General features: G+C 40.2%; 1 protein-coding gene and 1 long non-coding RNA gene across 5 annotated transcripts in view; one reads left to right on the top strand and one right to left on the bottom strand.

Moving 5' to 3' along the window:
• Positions 1 to 4,408: 4,408 nt before the first annotated feature.
• On the bottom strand, positions 4,409 to 11,881 carry LOC130456469 (uncharacterized). 2 transcript variants are annotated; one of them, XR_008915357.1, is made up of 4 exons: positions 11,622 to 11,881; positions 9,117 to 9,313; positions 8,089 to 8,175; positions 4,409 to 6,981 (listed from the first exon to the last, which is right to left on the bottom strand). It is a non-coding gene; the product is annotated as an uncharacterized LOC130456469 (long non-coding RNA). The 2 variants fall into 2 exon arrangements; XR_008915358.1 differs by lacking the exon at positions 11,622 to 11,881 and adding an exon at positions 11,060 to 11,177.
• Positions 11,161 to 11,958, top strand: part of BRD3 (bromodomain containing 3) — a 56,410-nt gene continuing 55,612 nt past the window's right edge. For 2 of the 3 annotated variants that reach the window (XM_056812670.1, XM_016426695.2), the window contains exon 1: positions 11,161 to 11,292. The gene's annotated coding sequence lies outside the window, so the exon portion shown is untranslated. The remainder of the gene's footprint in view (positions 11,293 to 11,958) is intronic. The other variant, XM_016426701.2, reaches the window with a different exon arrangement.

Raw genomic sequence — 11,958 nt, 5'->3', positions numbered from 1 at the left:
GTTCCTGCCCTCAAGGGACTTATAGTCTAGTAGGAAAAAAAGGGAAAGAAGAAGAAGAGGAAGAGGAGGAAGAGGAAGAAGAGGAAGAAAGAAGAGGAAGAAGAAGGAGGAGGAGGAGGAGGAGGTCAGTCTTTTCACAAAAGAAGTGGCATTGAAGCTAGGCTTTGAAGGGTGGGAAGGGTAGCAACCTTTAGACATGTGAGGGAAAGCTATTCTCACTCTAAACAATGTGGGAAGGTAGAACAATGTAAGCTGTTCAGGTAACAAGATTTGGTTGAAAAAACATGAGTCCCTTCTGAAAAGGGGGCAGACCTTTGACTTGGATCAAGAGGGAATCACTAGGACTAGTGGGATGGAATTTGCAGAGAGGCAGATTCTAGCTCAATATAAAGAAGAAATTCCTGCCAGTGAGAGCTGTCCAATAATGAAATGGGCTGCCTCAGGAGTATTCTTCCTATACTTACTGGAAATGTTCCAGCAGTGTCTGGATTGCTACCTGTCAGGTAGGCTGTAGAAGTATTCCTGCACAGGAAAGGAGATTTACAAGATTTCTAACGTACTCCAGGTCTAAAAATTATACAATTCTACAATTAATCACTGCCCCTCTGCCCTGATTTTTTCCATTCTAGAAGTGGCATGAACATGCACATTAAGAAACAATTAAAAATATACATTGTAAATGCACTGTTTTTATATATGCCTATATATGAAGAAAACTATGTAAACCTATATATGTGTATGTGTGTGTCCCCCCAAAGCTCAGGATAAAAATATCAAGGTTGGAAAATGAGGGGCTTATTGAGAGCAAACTTATAAACTATGAGCTAAATGTTCACTGTGCATTTGTACATGATCTATTCCCCTCATTTCTTTTTGTCAGCTGGTATACCAACACTTTGTAATGATTTAAGGCAACATGGAGAATCGCCCTTTTCTCTAATTGAAATTACAGGGGGCTGTAGCCGAGTGAGAAACTCTGGGGCCCCAGGCAATAATTTCCAGGAAAATAAATGGCTACCAAGACTCCTACAACGCATAGGTTATTTCCACCTGATTTACATCCAGGAGGGCAGAAAAAAGAGGCAGTGGGCAGATGTTGTCTCCCCCACCCTAGTACTTGCTTCCACTTCATTGCCTTTGTCCCTTGAGTCACTGTAGAATAGAGCCAAATGTGGAATAAAGCTTCAGCAATCCACATCATCTCTTTTCAGCAAGGAGATCCCTTCTTGGAATAAAGTGGGTTATGAGTTCTGTAGGTTAATCGTTGGGTTTTCTTGAAACTTCCAATGCCCTTGGAGCCATTGGGAAATATACATAATAAGATTAGAGACTGGACCCTCTTCCAATGCAGGTCAGCACCTTCTGTGTAATTTAAGTAGTCTTGGAGAGTTGCTAAGAGCACAGAAGTGACTTGCATAGAGTTTATACAACTTATAAGTGTGCGAGGTGGGACTTGAGCTTGGGACTTCCTGCCTCTGAACCCAGCTCTCTGCTTTCCCATGCTGCCTCTCCTATAATCAGAGGCTAAAGGAAAATTTGGAATACACAGAATCTCCCAGGGTGATTAGTAATAGAAGCGAAAAGGTCAGAACTAAAAAGGGACCTCAGAAATCATCTACAAACTCCTTCATTTTATAGATGACTAAAGTAAGGGACAGAAAAGATGAATGACTACCCTAAGGTCACACAGCTATTCCCATTACAAAAAATTCACTACAGATTTCCTCTCCTTATTGAGTTCCCTTAGGGCATTTAAAATGTGATTTGATTTGCAAAAACTCATTTGCATTGATTCCTTCTCATTATGCCAATTAGGAAAAGGAGCATTTTGCTTGCCACTATACCCAACATGCCCACACACTTTTTAATTCCAAGCCAAACTCCATTAAGAGGAAAATCATTACATAATAGAGAAGTACTAGTCCTACCCAATGATTCCCCTACTTCAAATAATGTTCAATACAACAAAAATCTTTTAAAAATCCTTTCTTTTTTCCCAACTGCATGTAAAAACAGTTTTTAACATTAAAAAAAAAAACCCAGCAACAACTTTACCTTCTGTCTCAGTATCAATTTTAAGAAGAGTGGCTAAAGAGGCAATTAGAGTTAAATGATTTGCCCAGGATCACACATCCAGGAAGTGTCTAATGTCATATTTGAATCCATATTTCTCCTGACTCCAGACCTGGTGCTCTATCCACTGTACTACCTAGCTACCCTTGTAAAAAATAATTTTTAACATTGTTTTTTTAAAAAATTGAGTTACAAATTCTCTCCCTTTTCTCCTTCCCACCCCACTTCCTGAGATGATAAAGCAGTTTGACACAGTTTATATATGTACTGCAACAAAATTCTAATCTAACCAAAGAATATGAAAAGTTATTTTAGAATTATAGAATGTCAGAATTGGAATGGATCTATGGGAATCTAACCCAGTCATTTTTACTCATGAAAAGCCTGAGAAGGTAAGTGAGGTCACCCAGCTAGGATTTGGAGGAACCAGAATTTAAATTCGAATTTTCTGACACGGAGTTTATTCCATTATACCATGCTTGCCTGGTATCGTAAGTGAGGATGTTCTGAACATAGTAGAAAATGGTATAAATGTATAAGGCTGCTCAATATATTCCTAAACAAGTTTATTTAAAGGTAAAAATTCAGGAGTAGTACCATGAGTAATGTGGAACAAAAGAGCATCAGAATTCACTGTGACAGATTTAGCCTTTTTATATTTAAAACCATCTTTTAAATGTTACCTAATCTGAGCATGGATTCCACACATAGTAACAACTAGGACAGAGCCACTAGGGCTTTTCCCCTAAGTTCAGACATCTGGAGGAAGTGTGTCCTGGCCTGAGAATAGACTATTTACCCTTTGCAGTGGTCTGGAGAGTGCCTCATGGTTATCTTCTGAACTGTGCCAGATGGCATGAGCCTAGTAATATTGCCATATCACTCATCCCCCATGGCCCTCCTTTTGCTCCAGGTCCTGTGAGGACACAGGTCAGACTTTTGAGGAGATAGGTAGGCTGCTCCATCTCCTGATACTTGGTTAGACTCTCTTTCCTCTCTGGATCCCCTTCGCCCTTTTTTGTCCTTTGTAATTCTACCAGGTATCTCTCTCTACCTCAAACTCTTTCTGTACCAGATGGAATAATTCCTGGTCATACTTCTGATCCAACATAATTAAATACAACAATTTAAGCTAAGGGTTGGTTTTTGGAATTACTAGAATCCTTGCTTATTAGTCAGCTGATTAACTTATCTTTGGTCAGTCATGTTTCCCATCTGCAAAATGATAAAAATACGTGCTCACCAAGAGTTTCCAATATTCATTCAGTCATTTGTCAGTCATTCAATTACCACTTAAATTGCAAAGGTGACTTTTGTATGGCTACATGAGAAAAAAATTTTTTTTCAAATGAAATTCTAAATAGTGTGCTAACAATATTACTTGAATGCTATAGCTTATAAACATTCCTTTTAATACGATAGTCAAACCTTAATGTGGACAAAGTAGATTTTAAATGAGCAATATATGACCAAGAGGATTAAAAGAAATCATTTTATTACTTTCAAGATTAATTCCACTTGGCTCCCTTTGTACATATTGATTGACCCAAATTTATTCAAATTGTATATATCATTCAGAGAATCTCATCATCAGGAAGGCCCATAGGGTTCATCTAATCAATTCCATCATTGGGCAAGAATATCTGCTTCACCATCCATAACATGTGATCATCTAACTTTCATATGAAATTAGGGATGAAGAATCCACTACCTATTGTGCCAACACTATTCCATTTTTGGACAACTCGTTGTTAGGAAGTTTTCACATTAGAGCTCTGTCACTGGGTGACCTTGGGCAAGTCAGTCCACCAATCTGGGGTTCATTTCTTCATGTGTAAAATGAGGAAATTCATTATCTTCAGATGATCACTAAGATGTTTTTCTAGTCACAACAAATTATGAATCCAAGTAGGTTCAAAGTAAACACTAACAAATGATAAAGTACTCATTAATAAGAATCCTGATGGACCTTCTAGAAAACAGAAGTTTTTAATTAATATATTAATTAATTAATTAATATAATAGTTATTAGTTCCTTGCCTAGGGGCTACCCATTGCAAGAAAAACCTAAATTATGTTGTTGCAGAGGAAAGATTTCCCAGTTTACTTGACTATAGCCTCTACTTGAGAGATATCCACCTGGGGATATCTTTTCACTAGACAGTCCAGAAAACTTATACTAGTTTCCCAAATGGAAGCATGCGGTCCTGCTGTCTGAAAGGCAAGAAATGAAAAAAATACACAAATAACTTTTAGGACCCTTTTCCTTATCTTCCAGGTTTCAAAAGATCCAAGGATGGTATTTTTCTTCAGGGTCAATTACAGTCCTTCATATGGCAGATCTTTTGTGCCACTCTCCACTGGCATTTCCTGCTGGTCTCTCCTATACTTTCCTCTCTCCTATACTTTCCTCTGTGGCAGCTTGGATACTGGTTTCTACACTGTCCTCCAGGCATCACTCCCAACTATTTCTCTGATCATACTCAACAAAATATCACAGAGAATAGAGTGGTGTTATTTATTTTTAAATTTTTTATTTAATTAGATGATTTAGAATAGTTTTCCCATGGTTACAAGACTCGTATTTTTCCCTCCCCTCCCCTGGCCCCTTCCCATATTTGATGCACAATTCCACTGGGTTTAACATGTGTCATTGATCAAGACCCATTTCCATATTATTAATATTTGCACTAGAGTGATTGTTTAGGGTCTACATCCCCAGTCATAGCCCCATCAACCAATGTGATCAAGCAGTTGTTTTTCTACTGTGTTTCTTTTCCCACAGTTCTTCCTCTGGATGTGGATAGTGTTCTTTCTCATATGTCCCTCCAAATAGTTCTGGATTATCGCATTGCTGCTAATAGAGAAGTCCATTACATTTGATTGTACTATAGTGTATCCGTCTCTCTATACAATGTTCTCCTGGTTCTGCTCCTCTCACTCTGCATCAGTTCCTGGAGGTTGTTCCAATACACATGGAATTCCTCCACTTTATTATTCCTTTGAGCACAATAGTATTCCATCACCAACATATACCACAATTTCTTCAGCCATTCCCCAATTGAAGGGTATCCCCTGATTTTCCAATTTTTTTTGCCACCACAAAGAGTGCAGCTATGAATATTCTTTTTTAAAAACATTATTTTATTTGGTCATTTTAATACATTATTCATTGGAAACAGATCATTTTCTTTTCCTCCTCCCCCTCCTCCCTATGAATGTTCTTTTAATAGTCTTTTTCCTCATTATCTCTTTGAGGTATAAACCCAGCAGTGGTATGGCTGGATCAAAGGGCAGACAGTCCTTTAGCACCCTTTGGGTATAGTTCCAAACTGCCCTCCAGAATGGTTGGATCAATTCACAACTCCACCAACAATGCATTAATGTCCCAATTTTGCCACATAGAGTGGTGTTATTTTTAAAAATTATTTTATTTTAAAAGTGAACAAACATTTATTTTTTTCCCTTCCTACTTTCTCCCTCTAATGGAAAAAAAAAAGGAGAAAAAAATCCTTTTATCACAATGTCCACCTCAGGAGGTAGGTAGCATACTCTGTCAGTCTTTTTGGAATGATGGTCAGTTATTGCATTGATTAGAGTTCATAAATCTTTCAATACAAGTTGTTATATAAATTGCTTTCCTGGTTCTACATCTCTTCCTATGTGTCTTCTCAAGTTTCTCTGAAACTGTACTTTTCCTAATTTTCTATGACAATAGTATTCATGTACCATAACTTATTGATGGATAGGTATTCCTCTAGTTTCCAATTCTTTCTTTCTGGCTACAAAAAGAGCTGTTATAAATATTTTTGTACACATGGGTCCTTTCCTTCATTCTTTGATCTCTTAGGGTAGAGGACTAATAGGTAAACGAGTATATAAAGTTTAGTAACTTTTGACCTTAGTTTCAAATTGTTTTCCGGAATGGCTGGACTAATTCACAGCCCCCTCAATGGTGCATTAATGTGCCTGTTTTCAGCCTCTCCAACATTGATCATTATCCCCTTTTGTCAACTTTACCAACTTGATAGGCATGGGTTAGGTTGGTATGTCTTTTTTTTTTTTAATATATTTTATTTGATCATTTCCAAGCATTATTCGTTAAAGACATAGATCATTTTCTTTTCCTCCCCCCCACTCCCCATAGCCGACGCATAAATCCACTGGGCATTACATGTTTTCTTGATTTGAACCCATTGCTTTGTTGATAATATTTGCATTAGAGTGTTCATTTAGAGTCTCTCCTCTGTCATGTCCCCTCAACCTCTGTATTCAGGCAGTTGCTTTTCCTTGGTGTTTCCACTCCCATAGTTTATCCTTTGCTTATGAATAGTGTTTTTTTCTCCTGGATCCCTGCAGATTGTTCAGGGACATTACACCGCCACTAATGGAGAAGTCCATTACGTTCGATTATACCACAGTGTGTTAGTCTCTGTGTACAATGTTCTCCTGGTTCTGCTCCTTTCGCTCTGCATCACTTCCTGGAGGTTGTTCCATTCTCCATGGAACTCCTCCACTTTATTATTCCTTTTAGCACAATAGTATTCCATCACCAACATATACCACAATTTGCTCAGCCATTCCCCAATTGATGGGCATCCCCTCGTTTTCCAGTTTTTGGCCACCACAAAGAGCACAGCTATGAATATTTTTGTACAAGTCTTTTTCTCCATTATCTCTTTGGGGTACAGACCCAGCAGTGCTATGGCTGGATCAAAGGGTAGATATTCTTTTGTCGCCCTTTGGGCATAGTTCCAAATTGCCCTCCAGAATGGCTGGATCAGTTCACAACTCCAAGGTTGGTATGTCTTAAAGAACTCTTTCTGTATTCCTCTAGTGGAGGGGCACAGAATTCTAGAATTTCTGAGTTGGAAAAGAATACAGGAGACATCTACTCCAACCCCATACCTGAAAAAGAAAGACCTATACAATGTTCCTGACAAATGGTCATCTAAGGCTTTGCTTGACGCCCTACATGACTACTTGTTGGCACTAATACTCACACAGAATTGACACACCCATTTGCTTGTGGGTTTTTCTTTAAGTCTCCTTCCATGACTCTCAGGGACATGGGTTCCACTGACTTATGGCTCATCCCTACCTGTGGCTCCTTCTAATCCTTCTAAGAAGGGAGTGGCCTGCCCTTCCCCAAAAGATAATACCCCAGCTTCATATGGTTTACCTTACCATTTTCCTTGGACCTTAGTTTACTAAATAAATAAATTATGTAAATATATAGAAACCAAGTTACAACATTCAGCACACATTAAGTTATATATGTGCTTCTAACTAAAAGTATTTCAATAAATCAGTCACTTAATTGGGCTAAATATGTCCCTTAGCACTTTATTAATACTATTAGTTAGCTGGGGGGGGGGAGAGTATAGAGGGGGAGGTATCCTTTTTGATTGATAGATGAAATTCACTCCTAGCTCATGTTGAGATCATTGAAAAATCCAAAGTAGTGCCTCCGATTTCTGAAGAATTATTGGATGGAGAATACCTTTGTAAAATCCACGATTCCATCATACATAGACTACTTTGTGCTTTCACTTTTCAGAAGTGACTTCCTGCTAAGGTGGAATAAAGCTGCCCTCTGCTTTATGGAGCTGATCAGTTTCAGGAAGTCCAGGCTTGTGGGTAACAGAGTAGAGAGAGCTGATTACTTAGGAATGAGATGAGTAGAGCTATGTGCTTTGGAAACAGGGGATTTCTGGTTCTTTCTTTCTTTCTCCCTTTGTGATTCAGAATCTAAAGGAATGTTTAAGTAATAAACTCTCCAGGCTCTAATTTCTGGTGAGGAGAAAAAGGAAGACAGGGGCTAAAGTTTAAGAAGGAAAAATAGGAAATAGTTTCTTCATAAAAGCATGGGGGGAAAAAAGGATCAGATATCTTTATCTTTTAAAACCATCCAAGCTCCAAGAACACTGTGGGCCACTTGTACTTTGAGTAAGGAACATTCAGCAAAAGAGAAATTATTAAAATATCATGTGCATTTATTTTGTCGTTCCTTACCTTCTTTCTTTTTCCTCCCTGTTCTTCTTCTCCTCCTCTCTGAATTAATTTGGACAAATCTTTATTTCTCAAGTTTTCTCAGGTTAACTAATATAGAGAGAAATGCAGAGGAATGATTGGGGGTAATTAGAGTCAGGTAGAGTTAGACAAGGAAGGTTTCATGGAGGTGAATCTTAAACTCTGTTTTGGAAATAAGGATTGAACCCAGCGTAATAGAGATCATCTAAATTCTAGATTGAGGCATGGAAGTAGGGTACAACAATAGTTTTGTGTAGAAGCAGAATAAGTATGGAGAGATAAGGAAAAAAAAAAGATGGTAATTAAGGCAAGTTGGGTGGTAATGGTTAGAAAGTTTAGATGGCCATGACAACCAGCTTGAATTCAGTACATCAGTTAGGTTGATTTTAATAAACATTGAGCAACTAGGTGTCACAGTGGATAGAAGTGGTTTGGAGTCAGAAAGACTTATCTTCCTGAGTTCAGATCTGGTTTCAGACACAGCTGTGTGACCCTGGGCAAATCATTTCACCATTTGCCTCAGTTTCTTCATCTGTAAAATGAGCGGGAGAAGGAAATGCAAACCACTCTGCCAAGAAATAGGGAAACAGAGTTGGCCATGCCTGGGAAACAATAAGCATTTGCAGAGTGGTTACTATGTGTAGAGCACTATATTGGGGGATAGGGAAGGAAACAAAAGTGTACTGATTTTGCCTTCAAGGATCTTAGGACCTAAGTAGATGAAAAGCAGTGGTATGTTGCATAAATGACAGAATGTTATCTATATGAGCTGGAAAGACCCTGAAAGATCATTTAGCCCAATTCCTTCATACACAGAAACAGACTCAGAAAAATGGAGTCATCTTCAGAGGATCATAGATGTAGCAATGTAAGGGACCTCAGAGGCCTTCTAGTCTGATACCACATTCTATAAATGAAGAAAAACAAAGGCCCAGGGATGTTAGTAATTATATAGTATTATATAGTAGTGAACCCAGTAAACCCCTCACTCCAAAGCCAGTGCTATTTACCCTGTATCACAACTATCTTCCCAGGTTCATTCCAGGAATAAATGATTATGCCTGGAATTTGAACGTAGAACTGAGGGCAACTTCTGGGCTCTTTCCACTTTTCCAGTGTATCCTAATGATCTGTGGATGATGCTGGGCAGCTTTAGGACAGTCCTCTATCTTCTGGGGCTTTTCAAAGAGAAATCAAGAAATATAACCTGAACAAAAAAAAAGTTCCATTGCATTAATTTTATTGATTTGATCCCTCCCCCCCCCCAGATTCCTTTTGGCATGAAGACTAGAAAGATTAGCCCTAAGGGCTGGCTACCCATCAGAAACATGGTCAGAATTATGGAGTGAATGGCATAGGCATGTTATAAGAGAAGATTCGTGTTCATTTCAAAGCTCTCTCTTCTTGTGAGTTGATTTCATTTCTGTACAGAGTTGACTTGGGAGTTCTCTGCAAGGTCTGAGAACTATATTTCTTTGTGCTGCTGTGACAATCTTAGCTTTCCCTATAACAAGTGAAATGACTTGCCTCCAAGTGCCAACATGTCAGGGAGAGGTTTTTTTTTTTTTTTATTAAAAAAGTGTGCTACAAGCAACAGTCGAATTTATTTTGCTCTTTTGTACACTGTGTCCCTATTAGGTGCCCACCTTGCCTATTAATGGGCTTTGGGCTCTAGAAGCCATAGTGATCCTCAGATAACATTCATTTAAAAGTCTCTTGTGTTGAGAATTATATGGCAGGTACTTCAGTGGGAAATACTGCTTGACTATGCAGCAGTACCTGGATTTCAAGGAAAGAATAAGTTTTTTATACGGACCAGAAGTGTGGAGTAGCTACATTGCTAACAACAGACTAATTCCGTATTATTTTGCTGCAGTCAAGTTAGACAAAGGTAGTTAGGGACGGGATTGTAATGTGGACATCTTGGAATATGGATTTAGTGGACCTGGGTTCTAATCTGAGTTCTGATGTCTTACTATCTGTGTAACAGATATTTCCTCTCATTAGGCCTCAGTTTCTCTATACATAAAATGAAGGTGTTGGGACTAGATGGGTCTCCAAAGTCCCATCTAATTCTAAAACTGAGGTTCTAAAATTCAGTTTTATATATATTTGTGGAGCAGTCATAGAAGAGAATTTTCGTTTTCAGGGGACTTTTGAGGACCAGTGCTCACTGCTACAGGATGGCTAACAATGATCAGAAGGGATTAATATTATAGCCTTTAGAGAAGGGCCTTTAGAGACTGTCTAATCTAACTTTCCCATTCTCTAAAGGAAGAAAATGAGGTCCAGGAATGTTCAGTGGTCACATGGTTACTTGGTGGGAGAGCAGGGACACCTGGCTTCCAGTTCTCTTTGCAGGGTGTATTTCCTTATGCATAGATAGATGGGCAAAACTTCCTCCTCCCTGATCAAATAAGCCAGTGTACCTCCAGTGTACCAAGTCCTGACTAGCACAAGTTAATATGAAAAGATTCATTTTAGTTAAGGCTATCTCTTAAAATCAGAGATAATGTAGAATTCTAAATTATTAGAACTGAAAGGGGCTTCAGAACGTGAGAAATGGAACACAGAATATCAGATCTGGAATGTGGAATGTTAGAACATACACTGTCAGAGCTGGAAAGGATGTTAAGAGACCATCCAGTCCAACCCCTTCATTAGACAGATAAAGTGCATCCTCAGTTAAACATTCTCTAGCGTGAACTCCACTCTCCATCCCCCACTGCCAAGGATGGAGGCTAGAGCTGGATACATTTCAGTTTGTTTGAGGGGTAGTGGGAATTACGGGTGAATGGTGGATTCTTCGGTATGGAAAGTCTCCTCTCCTAAATTAATACGTTAATTAACACATGTTTGTTTATAAACACTGGCGGCCTCTACAGGTATGTGCATCCCCAAATGATTCACCCAGATGTTTTATGCTTAAGTTCAAGGGTTATTTCGGCTTCACCTGCAGGGCAATTGTTACTGGCTCCTTTCCTGGGGAATCGGCATGTTTTCAAAAGGAGCTTACGCTAGCTGCCCCAGTCGTCCAGTCCTCTCCCCTCTTCTCCTCCCGCGCTTCCTCCCAGTCCTCACGGTGGTGGCAGGAAATTCACAAACAACGCCAACTTTCCCAGCCAGCTCACCGCAGCTGCCCACAGCTCAGGGGGCGTGTGGTCTCCGCGACTTGGGGAAAAAAATGTGAGTCTCTGGGTACGTAGTTTCCAGTTTGTGGACTAAGAATCCTAGAGAGAGAGGGTTGGGGGTGGAATGGAAACGCCTTGACCAACACACACACAAGCACGCACGCACGCACACCCACATACACTCACTCACACTCACCCTCAACAAAAATGGGCCGCTGGGCGCCTCTCTTCACTCTTGCCCCTTCCAGCAATGTCTGTAGGAACCAGATAGGGGCTTGGGGTTGGGGGCTGGAGACCGGAGTGGGCTGGGATGGGGGTGGGAGCGAGCTCCCTGGCTCTAGATTTCCACTAACACTTTGAAAGGGGTCCCAGTCTCGTTTTTACCTTAGGAGAACGAGAGAAGGGAGAGCACCAAAGGGAAGCCGGGATTTTCTCAAGGCGCGATCCTCTTGGTGGGTTCCCCCGGGGCCCATAGCCACGGTTGCCTCCAGCATCCCACCCCGATGTTCCCCAGTCCTTGCCCAACTGCCAGGAGCCGGGGGCCAGTTTAAATGCCCGACTCGCACGCTGACCTGGGGGTAACCCCCCTACTGTTCCCCTATTCCCCCCCTAGTTCGAAGGAGGGGGGGCGGGGTGGGGGAAGGTAGAGGGAGGGCGGAGGAGAGAAAAAGGCGGCGCCGGCTCGGCTGGGACATGTAGTCTGACGGGTCTCGGCCTCCCT

This window comes from Monodelphis domestica, chromosome 1, assembly GCF_027887165.1.
Source record: "Monodelphis domestica isolate mMonDom1 chromosome 1, mMonDom1.pri, whole genome shotgun sequence".
Classification (NCBI taxonomy): Eukaryota; Metazoa; Chordata; class Mammalia; order Didelphimorphia; family Didelphidae; genus Monodelphis; species Monodelphis domestica.
The sequence above is the reverse complement of the archived record's forward strand: the minus strand, read 5'-3'. Positions and strand labels throughout refer to the sequence as shown.